Source organism: Mustela nigripes, chromosome 3 (assembly GCF_022355385.1).
Source record: "Mustela nigripes isolate SB6536 chromosome 3, MUSNIG.SB6536, whole genome shotgun sequence".
Lineage (NCBI taxonomy): Eukaryota > Metazoa > Chordata > Mammalia > Carnivora > Mustelidae > Mustela > Mustela nigripes.
The window spans coordinates 29112359-29131511 of NC_081559.1; the positions used below are offsets into that span (position 1 = coordinate 29112359).

At 42.3% G+C, this 19153-nt stretch overlaps 1 long non-coding RNA gene across 1 annotated transcript in view; it reads left to right on the forward strand.

Moving 5' to 3' along the window:
• The window catches only part of LOC132012892 (uncharacterized), a 57914-nt gene that overhangs the window by 24933 nt on the left and 13828 nt on the right, over positions 1–19153 (forward strand). The window contains exon 2 of the long non-coding RNA XR_009402795.1: positions 13810–13898. This is a non-coding gene — a long non-coding RNA (uncharacterized LOC132012892). The remainder of the gene's footprint in view (positions 1–13809; positions 13899–19153) is intronic.

Below are 19153 nucleotides of genomic sequence, written 5' to 3' on the forward strand. Positions count from 1 at the left end.
TACTGTTTTCAAGTTGGCATTTTATAATGAAAAACAAATTGCTTTATGCAGAATGTTTACTTAATTGTACTTGCTTTGAATTATCTGGCATGTGAAGGAAAGGAACTAGGTTCTAAGTTGAGAAAAAGGAATAAGGGGGAGGTTTTCTACAATAATTTTCAAGGATTACGTGGAGAAGACTCATCATATTTGCTCTACCTCCACTATACACAGAATAAAAAAAAAATACTATAGCAGTATACGTACTGGAGATTAAATCTGTATTTTCTCTCTGTTCCGGCAAGATAGGGTCAGAAAGATACCTTAGCTGTCTCAAGGAGAATAAGTCTTGTCCCAAGGAGACTCACTAAAACTAACCTCCCCCCACCCTACCCGTGTGAGATCTGGGACAACTGTAGACGTTGAGAAAGGTGATGGGTAGTTCCATTTTCCAGGAAAGAAGTTTGACCAGACATTTTGGGGCCAGGGTCAGGGAGGAGGCTTGAAGAAGAGGAGGTGCCTGAGGCTCTGGGTCTATGAGGCAGTGAAAGCTGAGACGGTCTGGTCTGAATTCTAGGGCTGGTTTTCAGACCAGGAAGTGGGGAAGGGTGGAAGAGGAGAGGGAGAGCTGTGTTGGTGGGCAGCCTGCCATCTGGAACCGTGTTCTTGGCTTGTCCCTCCCACCGGCTAGCTCCCTGGGCTCTCAGGAGTCCTTGTAGGCAGTGATACCCACTAACTCGGTTGGAGAGGGGAGCTGAAGTGACCACCATACTTTGAAGGGAAGATGACGCATGAGAGTGCCACCTGGAAATGTGGCTGAGTCAGAAAGGGTGGCCATCTCCTTAATGTAATGCTTCCTTGTGGCACAGGGTTTTCTGACAACGCTTGGTGTTAGCCATTAAGATAAAGACCAGTAGACTTCCCTAGGGGCCTTCGATATAGGAAAGACTCATCCATTTGGGGGTGGATTTTGGGTGGTCCCATTTTGGGTGGGGTATTGGGGACAGGAGATGGGGGAGGAGCAGTTAAGGATACCAAAATAAATTTGCCTCTCACACTGGGATTACTGCTTACTCATCTACTGGAATCTGGATGGGTCCCATCATTGTTCCTGCTTCTTGTGGTTTGCTAGAACTCCCCCAGGGCACATTAAAAAATACGGAAATCAGGTGCCTTATCCTTTATTCTTGGTTTCATAAAAATTAATTATGGGAAAAATATATGCTGTGACGTGCTCTTTTTATCCTACTGAGAGAGGAATCTTTGTAGTACTTTCTCTTGTGAATAGAACTCAATAATTCTCCTTTGTATAGTAAAATGGTATTATAGTCATGCTCGATTGTGGTGTTGCATGTAATTACAAGCCTGTTGAGTTCTGCATTTAAGCCCAGTTTGGGGGGATGTGGAGCTCAGCTTTTTTCAATCACACAGGATTAAACTTGGCATTCAAGTTTTTGTATAAAGCTGGTGCTCGCTGGTTAATGCACATTCTGAACACCAGAGTGAAGAAAAATTAATTCCATTCAGGGTACTCAGCCAGCATGCACTGGTGGTGTTAGACTAGGGTTATGGAAAAGGACGGTGTCTTTCTGTTTCAGAAAGGAATGTTTAAAATGGTTAAAATGCCTGATTGGTTTGTAGTCGTGTTATACCAGCTGATAAAATATTTCAAATATTGCCGCTGACTTAGATCCCTACCTTCTTCTTTTTTTTTTTTTTTTGCATACAGTTTGGATTACCAAGATATGAGCCAAGATATTTTGTTCAGCCTTGAAATTAAGTGTTAGATGACATGTCTAAAATTTATGGCCAACTGATGGGGTGCAATGGATTTATAAGGACCTACCTCCTGGCTTTGTCGGATGAGGCAACTGAATACTGTTGAAATAATTGTTTTCTTTACAGTCCATTGAATTTCTAATGGGCGAACTTTCCAAACTGGGGTTGGTAATACCTGGGATCATGGGTCAATATCATCCCTGACATGTGACTGTTTCTCCCTGAAGTCCAGTGTTGTACCCATGCTTAGCTGGTCCAACTAGACCCTCCTCCTCCTCCATGACACTGTAATGGGTCAGCTCTTGTGGAGTTGGGCACGTGCCTTCATGTAAGATCATGAGAGCTGATCTCTCGATTTGCCTGGAGTTCTTAGATCTGAACATTGCACCCTGTGCTGAATTTCTGAGACATATGACTCTGCCTGAAGGGCCAAGAATAGGGAAGAAGATGGGGAAGGGTAAAAAGCTTTGGGATTCATGTAACAGTGGTGAAGGTGGAGACTGCACTTCTCTGGTCCAATTTTCTCGGGCCAGAGAAATTGTAAATTCTTCTTGCCTAAGTGAAGTCAGTCATATGTTGTCGACCTGTCCTGACTTACTATTCCAAACTTGTAATTATGACTTTGGTTCATAATAATAAGTAGGATAAAAGCTGTCATATACAAGAGCAGTGGCTGTGTGCCAACCCTAGGGCTAATGGTTTCACATACATTATTTCATGTAATTTTTAGAACAACAACCCTGTAAGTAGGAATTATTTCCCACCTCTTATAGATAAATAGCCCAAGGCTCTGAGAGATTTACTAACTTGAGCTAGTTTTCTTAGCCTAGCTCTATCTGGCACCAAAGCCCATAGTCCATACTTGTTACCATATGAGCTCCCAAAGAAACCCAACGGTCCCATTTGGCCAATGCATTTTCTTTTTTCTTTTCTTTTCTTTCTTTCTTTTTTTTTTTTTAAAAGATTTTATTTATTTGTTAGACAGAGAGAGAGAGCGCACAGGCAGACAGAGTGGAAGGCAGAGGCAGAAGGAGAAGCAGGCTCCCTGCGGAGCAAGGAGCCTGATGTGGGACTTGATCCCAGTATGCTGGGATCATGACCTGAGCTGAAGGCAGCCGCTTAACCAACTGAGCCACCCAGGCGTCCCTGGCCAATGCATTTTCTAAAACGAGATCTGGGTAAGTGTTTAATGTGCTCCAACTTTGCATGCAAAGTTCATATTTCCTTTAAAATTCCCCTGCTCACTCTCCAGTCAAGGTTATCTTGGACACAGAAAGTTCTTCAAATATTCAGACCACCTGTCACCCATGGAATATTCTGAACCTTGACAGTCTCTCTGGTGTCCTCCCCTTGCATGAAAAGAGCTTTATCTGGCTTATAATTAGAAGTGAAATAATTTTAAATGGCTTCCACCCTGCTCAGCTTTCAAAGAGCGGTTCTAGTTACATATAACTTCACATAAACAGATAATCAGAGGCAAGAGCCAGAGAGCACAGTTTCTGCCTCCTAATTGGCATGAAGCAAGGACATCTGCTCTGCATGAAGCTTGGGTCAGACTGTCCCTCTCATCTGTGACCTCTTGTGGTTAGGAGGGACTGGCCCTCTGTTATATAAAGACTTCACAGCGGCATTGAAAAATGGGATGGAATCAACTTGAACACAGAATCTAATTGGTTTGAATCCTTCCTTAACCATCAGTAATCATTTTGGGATTGATAGCCTATCTTATAAAATAAATGTTTGCCTTCCAGAGGTAGAATTTCTTGCCTTGGTTGCAAGTCCATATAATTTCACTTAAAAGGCTCTGACAGAGATGAACCTGATATGATTCTAACTGCTCTTCTCATTTAAGATGAATTTTTCAAATTAGAGAATATGGAACACCACATGTATTCAATAAGTGTCATATCAACCTTCCCCTCCATCTTCTTGACACACACACACACACACACACACACACACACACACACACAGAGTTTATTATTTTTATTACTAGATTCCAAAACTGGATGGGGGCCATTTAGGGGTGGGAAAACTGTGCAAAGTACAGGACCTGGACCTGGGTCTAAGGTTTCTCGTGAACCTGTCACTGTTTTTCCAGAAGTCCAGTTATTCCAAATGGACTTAGAATGTTAAAGGTCCTAAAATAGCTTACTTCAGAAATTTCTGAGTTTCTGAGTAAGGCTGCTTAGAGCTGAAGGCCCCTCGGCAGACAAAAGGGATTCTTTTAGAACTTTAACCTAAGGTTCTAGCAACCCCTGCTCATAGCATTTCTCTCTGTTCTCAGCAAGTCCAAATTCTATCCATTCTTTATAGGATGGTTTGGAGCCATATCTTCTCTGTAGATTCTTTCTGCCAAACTCAGTCTTCATTGATTCTGTTAATTAGTTAATGTCATACATTTTAATTTAGTATTGGAATGAGTAGCTATTCATGCAAAATATTGGTCTTGATATGTTTGTGGGGCTGCAAAGATGAGTCGAATTTCAATTCTTTCCTGAAGAGTTTATAGTCTACCAAGAGAGAAGTCAGTTTAGCAGGGGATGAGCAGGGACACAAATAAATAGGCAGATTTATATGGTGCACTAAAGTAGAAAGTGATACAGTGCAAGGAAGGAGGGTATGGGAAGTTCCCCCAAAGGACTCCCTCTCTCCTGAAAGCATTCTCTCCTATCTGAGGGTTTCTTGAGATACAGTATGTTCATTTGAACCAGGAAAAGTCTGCTTTGGACTTCTATTTGGATTTCTATTTCCCAGTGGATGGGAAGAGGGCCTTTATGGCATATGTTGGCAACTGGTTTAAAGTGGGGTGGGGATTTTTGTGAACCTTCCTTGTAGAAATGAAATGGAAAGGCAGGAGTCCAGTGGTGCTTATGGCATCAAGCTCAAGAAGACGGAAGAACCAGTGAGTGGGGAGGGCCAATCAGAGAGGCTGGTGAGCTTCCATAAGCTTATGACTCGTCTCACATTTATTATGTTTATCTCCTCCCCACCAAGATTTCCTTCTTGGGATTTAGGGATTGATGGTAAAGCCCTTTAGTGAGTGGGCTCACTAGTGTCCTTGTCTCTAGGAGTGGGGAGGAAAGAAAGCCTGAGGAAGCTTGACCAGGAAAGGGAGAAGCGTGGGAGTCTGGTGGGTAGAAAGAGGACCAAGAAAGAAGGTGAACAGGCCAGGCCTGGCACCAGGTGGACAGGAATGTGACCCAGTCTTAGCATAGGCAGGTTTCTGGGGTCCCCAACACAAGCAGGAGTGAGTGATAGGGAGGTTGTGGGGTCAGAGAATTACTCCTGGTTTAAGGGATCAAGGCAGGTTGGCCTCATGGAGGAAGTTGAATGTTGCTTGAGCCCTGAAAGAAAATCTAAGTCAGGCACAGAAATTTTAAGGAAGAGAATGAGCAAAAGACAAAAGGCAGGGAAGAATGTGCAGAGGATGTGAAGTAGGAAGTCATTGGGTTTGGGTTGGCAAGAAGGAAAGGAGTGGAAATAAGGATGGAAAGATAGGTAGGGGCCAGATAGCAGTAGCTAAAGAGATTGGGCAATGGAGGAGGTCATTGAAGGCTCTGGGAGGGTGTAGAACTGTGCTTTAGGGAGCTTGATCTGGCCGCTTTATGAAAAGAGAGGCTGATGGGGAGAGAAATCAGGAAGCTGTTGCTGTGATCTAGGAGAAACTGAGATAATGGGGTCTGTATTAGTCAGGGTTGATTTCCTCTGCTTATTTTAGTAGCTTTCACAAGTTACATGTTTATTTCTCTCTCATATAAAGAAGTGGTGGTAAAAAGTCAAGAACTGATGTGTAGGCTCCCTAGTTATCAGGGATCTGGTGTTCTGTAGCTGTTTGTCATCCCTAGAGAGCTGCTATTGTCACCAATACCAATCCAGCAGCAAAACAGAGGAAGGGTATACAAAAACATGCCTTTTAATGGAAACTTCCCCGAAGTTCCACATAACACTTTTATTCATTTTTCATTGGTTAGAACTTGTCACATGGCCACACCTAACCAGAGAGGAGTCTGAGAAGTAGAATCTCTAGCTGGGTGGCCGTAAGTCTGGCTAACACTGAAGGTTCTGTTATGAAGGAGAAAAGGAGGAAGGAGGGTGGGGAAGACCACTGGTAGACTCTACCTCAGAGCCTGGATTTAAGTAGTGACAGAGGGAATGGAGATGAACTAGAGAATGTGTGAGACACTTGGTGACATAATGACTGGACTTGACAACTAATTAGAAATGGCAGGAAAATAAGAGACATTTGAAGCCTAAGTAAAGAGAAGCGATGGAAATAAAAGTTAAAACGTGCCAGGCACTGTTGTAAGTGCTTTCACATGGATTTTACATTGATTCTTCATAACAACCCGATGAGATAGGTCCTAGTATTATCTCTATTTTGCAGATGAAGAAAATGGGGCCCAGGGAAGGTAAAATTGCTTGCCCAAACTGATACCGTTAGTAGCAGAACCAGGATTGGAACCCAGGCAGCCGTTTGCAGAACTTGTGCCCTTAACCGCTATGCTTGTGGTGGCTAAGAATAGAGAGAGGAGACACAGAAATGCCTAGATTCATATGCTTATAGCATGTCTTTTCCTCACATTGTTTCCCTTTTCCCTTGAGTATATTTAACTTCTGTGGTGTTCAGTGGTAGATGGTAAAGAAAATGTGTTGAATTAATTTCACCTGTAGCCTTGGAAGAGCACTAGAAATGCTGACAGCCTGTCCCTTGTTCCAGTCATTGACAATTTCGAGCCTTGTTTTGGTCACGGATAATTTCAAGCCTTGGCCAGATGTGGGCACTGAGCACTGGTCATGACTTGTGGGGCCTGGGGGTGGTTCTGGGGACTGCATCCTGGTAGATTTCCCAGTCTATCACGAAGTAGACTGCCCAGAGCCTATGTTACCAGGTTGAAATGGGCCAAAAGGGAAAGGGAAAGCCAAGCAGGAAGCTGGTGTGGCCCAGAGCCTTGGGTAGATCATGCCTGGGAAAGCCTGGATGCCAATTCAGGAAGGTGGGCTCTGGACAGATTCAAAACAGGAAGCCCTTTAGAATGGTGTCTGGGGGGGGGGGCAGTGGGCAACTCTGTGTCCCAAAGGATTGGGGGATATAGCTCTAGAAAGGACAGAAGGGATTTGTTTTGTGGCCAAATATAACTTGGATATGATATTCTGTGTCTCCCATTGCTGCTTTGCAGAAAGCATGATTGAGGTCAAGTCTGTGCCAGGGCTATAGACCAAGAATGGAGTAATGTCTGCAGAGAGAAGGGCAAATTAGCAAATTCCTTAATTAGAGTTGGGTTTCTATTTCTCCCGTCAACTCTAATCACTTCTTAGGCTTTAATTTGACTCCTTTGGCCTGTAGCGTGCAGTCATAGAGTTCAGAAAATCAGGGCCCACTGATCTTGGATAAAATAAGTAAGATCTGATTTCTCCTTCTGTAAAAATATTATCACAAGAAACTTATTCCCTGAGACTATCAGGATCCACAGAATTAATACATGAAAATGTTGGCAAGATCTCAAGTTTATTTATTACGTTAGTGATAACGATGCCTTATTAGTCATTAACGCCTGCTAGTAAACGATTCTGTGCTTAAATTTCATGCTTCATTGAATCCCACTGACTTCCATTTCTCACCGAGGTGTTGTTCGGCACTGACACCTGTAATCAAAGCCTGGAGATTTACTTAGGTACCAAAAGATTAATCTTGACAAAATTCATGAAGTTTCTAATTTTTTTCCTGTTCCCTGGGCATTTGCCATCATCCCTGGGATGTGACTTCCTTCTCTTATTCTGATGGGAATTTGTATTTAAATATATGTTTAGAAAATATCGTGTGGAAAAGTTGCAGTAGGTCGGCTGTGGAAAAAGTGTTTCTTTCAACAAAATTTCACACTGGAATGACCCTCGATGTTTTGATATATGTTGCCTCCATTTTAGGTTGTTACTGAATACTTCCATCTTCTAGTCCACATTTCCTTCTTTTCTTGTAACCAAGATCTAATTGCAAGGGGTCACACTCATCTGTAATTATTCTGTTCTAGAAATACAGAGGAATAAGATGTAGTTTCATCCTCAGTAAGCTCACCACCTAGGAGAGATACACACTTGAAAATAAATAATTGTAATACGGTGAGACAAATGCCACTAAATACATATATATGGCGTACAGAGGTAGCATTTCATCAGGAAGAAGCCAATGCATCTTGGCATTTTAATAGGAAGAAAATGCATTTTGGCATTATCCCCATCTAAATATGCAACCCCAGAACTCATTCATCACTCAGTAAAACTGACTCTCCTTGCCTGCATATAATGTTAATTTAACAATCTTTTTAATTTCAGAGATTGAGAAGTAATTGGATTTTTATTAGTTCAGTCTCTTCCTTCTTTCATCTCATTGTACTTCGTAATCCCTCATTTATGTATTTATAATGCAGAACACATTAGGTCATCCCTGCTGCCCCATTCACTCCAATGATCTTTGTATATGCTCTTTCTATTATTTCATTATAAATCTTTAATGTGTAAAACTGTGTTCATTTCTTTAAAATCCAACCTTGCCCCATCAGATTTGCAAAAACTTGAGAGCTTAAAAATATACTTGTTGGCAAGGCTATGAGGAAATAGGTATTTTCATATATTATTGGTAGGAAGGAAAGATGGTACAATTCCTATGGGGGCTGTAGTTTAGTGATATGTATCAAAACTTTATGTGCATTTATCCTTTGCTCCAGCAATCCAACTTCTAGTAATTTACCCTGATATAATTCCATCAATATGAAAATACAAATATATAAATTTATTCACTTATAAATACACATAATTATATTCATAATATTATTATATTTCTGTTTTACAAATACTATACAAAATACAAATATTGATAAATAGTATTTGTAATCACAAAGACATTGGACCCCTCTCAATGTCCAAACATAGAGAATTGAAAAATCTCTTTTTTTTTTTTAAAGATTTTATTTATTAATTTGACAGAGAGAAATCACAAGTAGACGGAGAGGCAGCCAGAGAGAGAGAGAGAGGGAAGCAGGCTCTCTGCTGAGCAGAGAGCCCGATGCGGGACTCGATCCCAGGACTCTGAGATCATGACCTGAGCCGAAGGCAGCGGCTTAACCCACTGAGCCACCCAGGTGCCCCGAGAATTGAAAAATCTTTGACTCACCCACAGAGGAGTGCCATGTAGCAATAAGCAAGAATGAAAAAAATCTTTATGAACTGATATGGAATGATTTCTAGGAGATTTTATTCATTTAAAAGAGCAATGTGCAAAGGAACAGATATAGTGTGTATACATATAACATAACATATACACATAATATATACGTTATGCTACCTTCTGTGTAAAAAAGAAGGAAGGGGGAGGGGGGTTGGGAGAGGGTGGTAGGGTTATGGACATTGGTGAGGGTATGTGCTATGGTGAGTGCTGTGAAGTGTGTAAACCTGGCGATTCACAGACCTGTACCCCTGGGGCTAATAATATATGTTTATTAAAAAAATAAAAAAATTAAAAAAAGAAGGAAAATCAGAAAACATATACATTTGCTCATCTTTACAAAAGAAACCCAGGAAAGGTAAATCAGAAAATATTAAGTTGTTTACCTGCAGGAGGTAAGGAGAATAGTGCAGAAGAGAGATGGAGGGAGTAATACTTCTCTGAGTGTTATCTTTTTGTATAGTTTCGATCTTCAGAAATATGTTAATGTTCTCTATTCAAAAATAAAACGAATAAGGACAGGCAGGGGAAAAATCCCTAAAACTGAAAGCAAACTGAAACAAATCACCCAATTGTATTTCAGATGAATACTGTAATCATACTGAAGAGAGAGAGAGAAAAAAGAAATGACTAATCTGAATTACTTATAAATACAATATTTCACTATATACCCTGTCTTAGAAAGAAGCAGGTAGGGAGATTGCACACAAATCCTGAATTCTTTTTAGTAGGCTTTTTTTTTTTTTTTGGTAGTAGGGAAAAGCAATTCTGAAACAGTTATATATGTGTAATGGGATTGAGCCGATGAGTAAATGTATTGTTGTTGAGAGCCAGGGCTCTTACTAGGAAAGAAGGGACACACTATGGAAAAGGGGAAGGAAAAAGAGCCATATTGCAATGGATTGAAATTAAATCTATTAGTGTGAACCATATTTCTAAAACATATATATGTATGTGTTTATGTATGTATATGTATATATGAACATGTATATGTATGTGTGTGTGTATGTATATGTATGTGTGTATATATATTTGTTTTGTTTTTAAAGATTTTATTTACTTATTTGAGAGAGAGAGAGAGGTCACAAGTGAAGGAGGGGAGGAAAGGGAGAGGGCCACATTCAGATTCCATGCTGAATATGGAGCTGGATGCGGTCCCAGTCCCACCACCCTGAGATCATGACCTGAGCCAAAATCAAGAGTCAGACACTTAACCAACTGAGTCATCTAGGTGTCCTGTGAGTGTATATTTTTAAGTATAAATGTATATAATGTATATATTACCTAACTTTGCTGAAAGGGCTAAGAAGCAATAATACCTCAATTACATTGAGCACACCAGTGCCCAGATATTGGTCTCTAACACCATTCCCCCCTAAAAGGAGCCAGGGCTCCTGAGACAACCAGCTGATTCCAGGGCTGGGGTAGAATCAATGCAAAATAAACCTGGGACATTTTGTTATGCTAGAAATTAAGAAAGTGCTCAAAAAGAGACGGAGGCATGTTATGAGGACGACTCAGCTTGAAAGGACTCCTATTGGTTAAATCTGCGACAATTTGAATATCAAAATAATGAAGTACCATAATGAGTCATAAACATAATGAGTCATAAATAGGAATTCATGAATACATACCAATAGCAAATGGATACATTAGTAATAAATATATGAGGGAGAAAATAGGGCTCTCGTTTATAATGAAATGCTGAATGCCAACTGGTAAATTGGGAGAAGGTACCAAAGTTGGAAAGTTAGTGTTTTATAACCATTATGAGAAAGATCGGATCAAGCAAGAATTGTCGACGCATGCTAAATTTAGGGGGAAATTTAGATTAGGAGCATGATCTTAAAGTATCTCCCACAGACTGATTTCTAGATCCCTGGGAAAAAAATAGCAAATACGCAGTGGAGAAATTTGACATCTTGACTGATGAAAATGTCCATCAGCCATGACAGCAGATGGACATCATGTGTCTCTGGATGCAACACCTTGAGAAGGGTACAGCACCTATGCAGTATCCTGGCTGAGAAGGTATGACCTGAATCATGAGGAAACATTAGACAAACTCCAAATGAGAAGCAATCTATTAAAAATAGGGGAAAGGGGGAATTCTATACTTAAAAAAAATTGTTGTCATGGATGATCAAGAAAGACCCTGGAAGTGTTCCAGATTAAAGAAGGATAAAGAGACATGAGATTTAAATGCAACCCATGACCCTAGACTGGATTGCATACAGAGGGAAAATGCTGTTAAGACATTATTAGAACAGTTGACAAAAACAGGGTATGGGCAGATTGAAGTTTGTTCCAATGTTAAATTTATTGAAGATGATAACCATCCTATAGTTACATAATAGAATGTCTCTGTTAATAGGAAATACAACAAATGGCTCTGATGTATGTAATTTTCTCTACAGTGATTTATGGGAAAACACACACACACACGCACGCACACACACAGGCAGGGGGTGGAATCTAGATCTATCTGATCTAGATAAAAGAAAATCAGGCATTCTTTTACTATTTTCATTCTTGTAACTTTTCTCTAAGTTTAAAGTTATTTCCAAATAAAAAGTTGAAAAAATTCAGTTTTGTGTATTTGGTGCAGGGACATTTATCTCCCGTATGATTCTGTTTGTTGGTTTTGATTCTGGGGACCATGTTGATGTCTGACCACTTGTTAGAATATATAATATCAGTAATTAAGGGGAAAAAACCCACTTTTTTGGTGGGGGCAGGTAGGAAAGCCCTTTCTAAGTAAATCAAATCTTATGAGCAACGTCAGGTCATAAAAGAGATGAAAGAAGGGGCTGTTCTGTCTGACTGAAGCTTGTGTATACTTGTTGGGGGGAGTTTTAGACTGCTGTCTTTTCTACCTCCCTTCCTAGGTGGGCAGCCCTAAGGCTCCTCCAGGAAAAGGAGTTTGAAGTCCCTGCTCTTAAGTAAACTGGGCTGACCTCAGTAACCACTGACTGAGAATGACCGGCCTGTGATTAGGTGAAAACCTCAGGATTATTTGAGCAGTTGACTTGTGCTTTTTGAACATGTCCTAATGTGTGCTTTCAATGATAAATGACCAGTTCCTTTCCTGCCTCTCCATGAGGTTTTCTATCCTTGGCCTGTGATTCATACTTGACAGAGACTGAGCCACAAGACCCTCTATGTCAAGCCCAGTGTGAGATTGTTTCAAAGAATTGAGTTTTTTCTGAAGAAGTGTGTAGAGATAAGAGTTGTGTAAATAGCATCACGTTTCCTCACAGCTGCTTCATGGTTGTGTGGAGTTCATTTTCTAATGGGTGGGGTGCCACACAGATGGGATTTATGTTTATCCAATCATCCTGTTCCTTTCCTTTGCTTTCAGGTAGTTAAGAGTTTTTAAAGCAGTTGGTGGAGAAGAACTTGGCATTTAAAGAAATCCTTGGCAAATCCCCTTGTAAAGTGGCTTAGCACTCCCTTAAGTTAACTGCTCAGAAAGTTGAAACCTTCATATATTTACATCTATTTAAAAACTCAAACTGGAGGCAACCAAAATTTGAGAGCATTATTTATTCAGCAAGCCCTGAAAGATTATATCTAACAAATTCAGTTTAAGAAGACAGGGCCGGGGCGCCTGGGTGGCTCAGTGGGTTAAAGCCTCTGCCTTTGGCTCAGGTCATGGTCCCAGGGTCCTGGAATCGAGCCCCGTGTGGGGCTCTCTGCTCTGTGGGGAGCCTGCTAACTCCTCTCTTTCTCTCTCTCTGCCTGCCTCTCTGCCTACTTGTGATCTCTGTCTGTCAAATAAATAAATAAAATCTTTAAAAAAAAAAAAAAAAGAAGAAGACAGGGCCATTTTCACGATGTGCGTCAAGTCTCTGGCTTTTGGAAGGGCCCAAGACCTGAATTGCTATCAGTCCTATTGTTCTTTTCATGGGAAGACAAGTGTCCCTTACAGTGAACTGGACAAAGCTGAGGACAGAGATTTCATTTCTTGTGACAATTTGTTAATTGGTAGTGACTTTCTGGAGTCCTACCTTGAAAGAAATCCTGGGGCAGCGTCTGGGGCTTTGTGAGAAGAAATGCTGCGGACCATTTATGATGTCTACTTAGGGCATGGAATGGGGAAGTTATTCAGATGTGTGCAATATATATGATGCTCTTGGCCTAAAAGTAACTCTCAGGGGCTCTGTTTGGTTGAAAAAAATCATGCTTCCCCATTGACCATGAGCCCTGCTTTCTTACTAATCCAGGAACCTTGGGTTTAGGGCCCCGGATTAAATATGGGAGGAACTGGAGAACCTTCCTTCAAGCTTCAGGGTATTTTTCCTGCATATCTATGCACTCAACTCCACAAACTCTTTGTGGATGGGATGATAAAAGGCAGTAATGAAAATCTCCTGTATCTGTTTGAGTTCAATGGGTTGGCATGTCCATCTTGAAATTTTAGAATCCCGGTCTTCCTTTTTAAGATTTCGGGACCCTGAAATTCTTTATACTGTGCAAACTCAGTGATATTTTCTTGTAATTTAAGTGGCAAGAAAATTTGACACTGGCAAAGCTTTTCTCAATACTTTCTCAATACTGAGGCATAAGAAGCAGAACAGAATTTAGAGAGAATTCTGCTGTGAAACTATCTTCACAGACGGGGAGAGAATTCCCTGCCTTTAATCTCTGCCATTTTATATCTAGTAGGTTAGGTAGGTAGGTAGTTAGGTAGGTAGGTAGCGCTGCTCAGTAGACTTCCCACTGATGTCCCCCTCATCCACCCCTCCCCCCATTAGTTGGTAAGAACCTTTAATCTGTAAAGCTTTTTGAAGACCAATTATTATGTCTTCATTTTCTTTATTTTCTCTCAGTTCCTGGTAGTTTTGCCAACTAAGACCCCAGTATGCGTTTGCAGAGTGAATTGTTTCAAGAAGGTCTGTGATTGGACTTATTTTTCAAGGTAAGAATGAAAAGGCTTGCTGAGCGATATGTATCCGGGAGATTCCGGAAAAAAACTGTGTCTTCTCTACTGAGTGGGGCCATTCCTGCTCCTCCAGGTACTTGGACTTGGGTTAATTTTGCAGTCTGCAAGGACAGCTGCCTGCAGCCGAGAGGCTCGTGCTGTTCTTAACTGGGAGGCAGGGAATTAAAGGCAGCACTCAGAAGGATTCAATGTGCATTTTATCCACAAACAGCCGTGAATAAGGAAGACTTTGTGTGAATGTTGTCATGTTTCCCAAGAACACACGTTTGAATTAGCCAGTATGACCCTCCCAAAACAACTCTCCATTTACCCGCTCCTGTCCCCGCAGACCCTGTTTACACTAACGCTGGCCTGGCTATTTCTAACTCCCGGCCAGACCAATAAACAGGAGCTCAGAGGCAGAAATACCTCCTCTGGGAGAAGTTGTGGGTGGAAGAGGGTTCCCAGATGGGAGCAGAAATAGGTGTGGGCAATCGCGTGTGCTTGCTTTTGGGGGAAGGGGGACCCATATGTCTATTTCCCAAATTGTGCAAAATGACCCTTCCCTGATTCACTTTCTCCTACATCCTTCCCCCTTCACTGGAAGAATCTGAGGATCTTTTAATTAAAAAATTGAAACCAGAAAGAACAAATGACATGGGTTGATATGCTTTATTTCTTTAATTAAAAGTGAAAACACATTAGAATGTGAGTTTCGGAGATGTTTCGTGTGATTCTTCTTAAACCCACTGTCCCAATTATGTTCTAGCTGGATGGGTTATCTTGACGTGACCATGGTATGAGATAGCAGCAAGAGTCTAAGAAAATAATTTTATTGTTTATGAGAGATATCAACAAAACCCTGGGGTATGTAATAATTTTGAATTTACGTGACTTAACTATAGTAACCAACTAGAACCTGAGCTACACACTGTTATACCCCCGCTTGGGCACCCCCAAACTCTGAGAGAGAATTTGGGTCAAGAGAGAGTCAGCTCAGGTGTGGGTTTGAGGTGGTGTACTTTCTGACAGAAGGTGAGAATGTGGGTCGTAGTTACTCCTTTCAATATTAGCTACTCCTTTTCAGTATTAGGTAATACCTAATGCGGCTGAGCATTCTTCCTGGAAAAACGTGGCCTTTTAAAGCAGACATTCAGTAAACCTTGAAGGCGCCTTCTGGGCCGATATGGCGCTGGAGTCAGGAGGCATAGGGATGAGGGGAAAAGTGACTCAGTGCCCAGAGAGAAGGCTGACATGTCAACAATGATAACACACCGTGACAAGTGCTGTCACAGAGGGAAGTGCTGGTGCTCCTCGGGGAGGGCAAAGGGGAAGTGGGGGTATGTGGGGGAGGCTTTCCAGAAAGGTCCACCTTAGCCTGCTGCCTCCTTGCAAGAGGATTTGGTGACCTCTGCTGGGGGATGAGACCTTGGGTCTGGACTGAGCCTGCTGGTGCAAGCAGAGGGGAGATTTGCACAGAGCCAGGAAGGGCTTCTTTTCTCTTCTTTTTCTTTTCTTCTCTTTTCTCTTCTCCCCTCCCCTTCTCTCCCCTCCTCTCCTTTTCTTTTTCTTTCCTTCCTTCCTTTTAAAAATATTTATTTAGGGGCACCTGGGTGGCTCAGGGGGTTAACCTTCTGCCTTTGGCTCAGGTCATGATCTCAGGGTCCTGGGATCGAGTTCCAAATTGGGCTCTGCTCAGCAGGGAGCCTGCTTCCCAGCTCCCCCTGCCTGCCTCTCTGCCTACTTGTGATCTCTGTCTGTCAAATGAATAAATAAAATCTTTAAAAATATTTATCTGTTTGGGAGAAGGAAAGAGAGAGAGCACGAGAGCAGAGGGAGGGACAGAGGGAGAGAATCTCAAGCAGACTCCCCACTGAGGGCAGAGCCCAACACAGGGCTTAATCTAATGACCCTGAGATCATGACCTGAGCCCAGATCAAGAGGTGGGTGCTTAACTGACTGATCTACCCAGGTGCCCCAGCCAAGAAGTCTTTCTACAGTAAAATATTGGCTTTAAGAGATAAAGCTTGAAGGAGACTTGATAGAAAGGGGAGGGTTTTGGACCAATAGCAGGTAGAAAACACTTTATGAAACAGACCAGGGAGTGAAGGCAGCTGGTAGGACAGGGAGGAGGAGGTGAGAGGGAGAGTAGCCCCCCCCCCCCCCCCCCCCCCGCGGGAGGGGGACATTTGAGGAACCCGCCGGGGGGGGAAGGGCGGGGGGGGGGGGGGGGGGGGGGGGGGGGGGGGGGGGGTGCCCCCCCCCCCCACCCCAGATGGGTAAGTGGAAATGGAGGCCTAGCCAAGGGGCTGAACAGTTGGCTGGGGTTTGGACTGAGCAATTCCACGTCTAGGACTTTATTCTTCGGAACCGATCAGACACCTGTGCAAGGATATCTACCCCTTCATTGATGGTAACCACTACAGCAGCTAAACACAGGGATCGGTTAAATAATTTATGGCGTTCCCAGAATATGATAGGACCAGTAAAAATGATGGTGTAGTTTTATTTATATTGGGGTGGAAAGACATTCAAGGGATACTGATAAGTAAAAAGGCCAGATTACAGAACAACATTACAAACACAGAAAGGACTGGAAGTGAATAAATGTGCTCACAGGGAGAGGGGATTAAGAATAATTGTTTATTTTTTGCTTTACACTTTCATGTGGTTTTCTTCCCTCCATGATGAGCAGACATTAAATTTACAACCAGAAAATCAGTAAAGTTATTTCCATTTTGAAAGCAAAAATCCACAGGGTTTTAAGAGATGATTAGGGCTAGAATCCCAATTGAATAAGTGACTGCCAGAAACTACTGCATTCATCATTCATGATTTTCCAAGGAGAGCCTCCTGGTAGGCAGGGGCTCTGGACCCTGTGGTTTTTGACTCAGGGTGGAGAGATGAACTTTTCTCTGGGTTTGCTCTGCAGTACTCACCTCAGGGTGGGGATGTGCTCCCCTTTCCGTGCTCTACGAAAAGCATAAGCAGAGGAGGTTCCTTCCCATGTTTCCTGAGTGATTCTTCACACCGGCTGTAGGTTAGACTCACAGGGGACTTGGAAGAAAACTTGTGCCCGGGCCCGACCCCTCAGACCAATGAAAGCTAAATCTCTAGTGACTGACGTCCAGGTAAGCCGCTCAGGGGATGTCCTTCTGAAGCCAGGGTTGGGTACACCCTGAGTAGAGGACAATGAATGAAAAATAAGCAGCAGCATACACCTGCTTTTTAAGGCATGCCAGCCCTGAGTATTGATCTTTGAAAGCAGATTCCTTGGTCCAAGACTTCTGTCCTTCCTTCTAGGAAATTCTCAAAGCCCATGAGCTATGGCTCTTGGAAATGTCAAGGTAAAAAAGTCTGTTTGATTTGTTTCACTTGGTGTCTCTAATTATACCTGACCTTGGAAACCTTTGTCTCGGGGTGGGGGGGTGACCCTTCATCTCCGTTACAGTGAGCTGGAGTCTTTCTTGCATCACCCTCTGGGCACACATCCCGCACCGCCGCCAACCCCCATGTCCCTGGAACACTGGTAAGACCAAAGCAGACCTTTGGACGTGTTGCTCTATATACAGGTGAATGGGGAGTTCCTGTTCTGGAAATTTGGGGGTAAGCCTATTGCTTGCTAGAACACCTGACCTGGGACTGGGAAGAGGGGATACCCTGGCTAAAGAGTCAGGTATACACAGGAGGAAAATGAGGTCCAAAGAGGTTGTTGACTGGCTTGTCTCAAATCACAAAGCTGGGCATGAGCCTGGAAGGGACTGTCATTCAGACTTGCTGCTTCTCACTCAGACTCTCCTCTCTCTCCCCATCCCACAATGTGAAGGCATTGCCTCAGGCATTTTATGATCTTTGAATAATGGAGCCTGTTGAAGATGAGTGGGAAGTTCTAGCCTTCTTATCCCATTTTGTGTTCCTATCAGCATCTGCCAAGAAGACACCCAAAGCTCTCAGTATCACTCCGTTGTAAGGAATGTTTAGAATTGAAGTGCTGGTCTGACACAATTAAAAACTTCCAGAAGGCTGTTATGGCGCCAATTATTTACTTAACGATAGCAAGCTATTTAAATTTCATTATGGAGTAGAAAATAGGGAGATAAGAATAAAAATATGGTCCGGTCGTCCGTGACCTCAAAACCCCTGCTTCTTTGGTTCATGAAAGATAGCAGAAGCAGAACATTCTGATTCAAGGATCGTTTTTGTTAAATTGTGCATTCTCTTTAAACGAAATTGTTTCTTAATCTCTTTGTGGGCTGCTAATGGGCCATTTATCGGGGCATTCCAAGGCAAAGAGAGTCTGGGCCAAATAGGGCTGCTGGTCTGGGGAGGGGTCACTCTGTATTGCCGGTGGTTGGACAAATGACAGAGTACCTCCCTGCCTTGAGCAGAATGACGTTTATCATTGTGGGATCCCAAACATCCCCCATCAGCAAGGCAAAGAAAGCAATGTTCACTCCCTCATTCTCCTGACTCCTTTTTATGTATATCACTTGGATTGTTGAGACTCCCCCCCCCCCCACCAGTCTCCTTTCAAGGCCATTCTCCAGGGTAGTTAAAAAAAAAAAATTATTTGAGAAAGAGAGAGTGTGGGGGCACAGGCGAGCGTTGGGGGTGGGCGGTCTGGGTGAGGGCAGGGAGGAGCAGAGGGGGCACGGATCCCAAGCAGAAAGGATCTGGATCAAGGGAATGTCAAAAGAACACTTAACAATAGACACTTAAATGTATATATATATATAATATATATATTATATATTTATATATAGTTATATATTATATATATTATATATTTATATATAGTTATATATCATATATATAAGAGGAATAATTTGCTTACAGCAAGACTCACCATGTTTAGTGTATAATTTTATGACTTTAGCAAATGAATAGGGTTATATATCAACCACTGAAATCCATATATAAAACAGCTCTTTCTCTCCCCAAAGTTTCTTTTTGTCTCCTTGTTGTCAGTTTTTTCCTCTTTTCACCTCGGGCTCCTGACAACCACGGAGCAGTTTCTTATCTCCATAGTTCTGCCTCCTCTAGCAAGTCCTACGCGGAATCATGGGGTCTGCAGTCTTCTGAATCTGGCTTCTTCTACTTGGTGTAATGCATTTGAGATTCATCTGTGTTGCTGCTTGTGTTAGTTCTGCTGAGTGTTCCATGGTGGGTGTACGTTCCTCCCTTCACAATACATAGAGGACACTGGGGTTTTTTCCAGTTCTCGGCAATTATCAATAAAGCTGCTATAAACA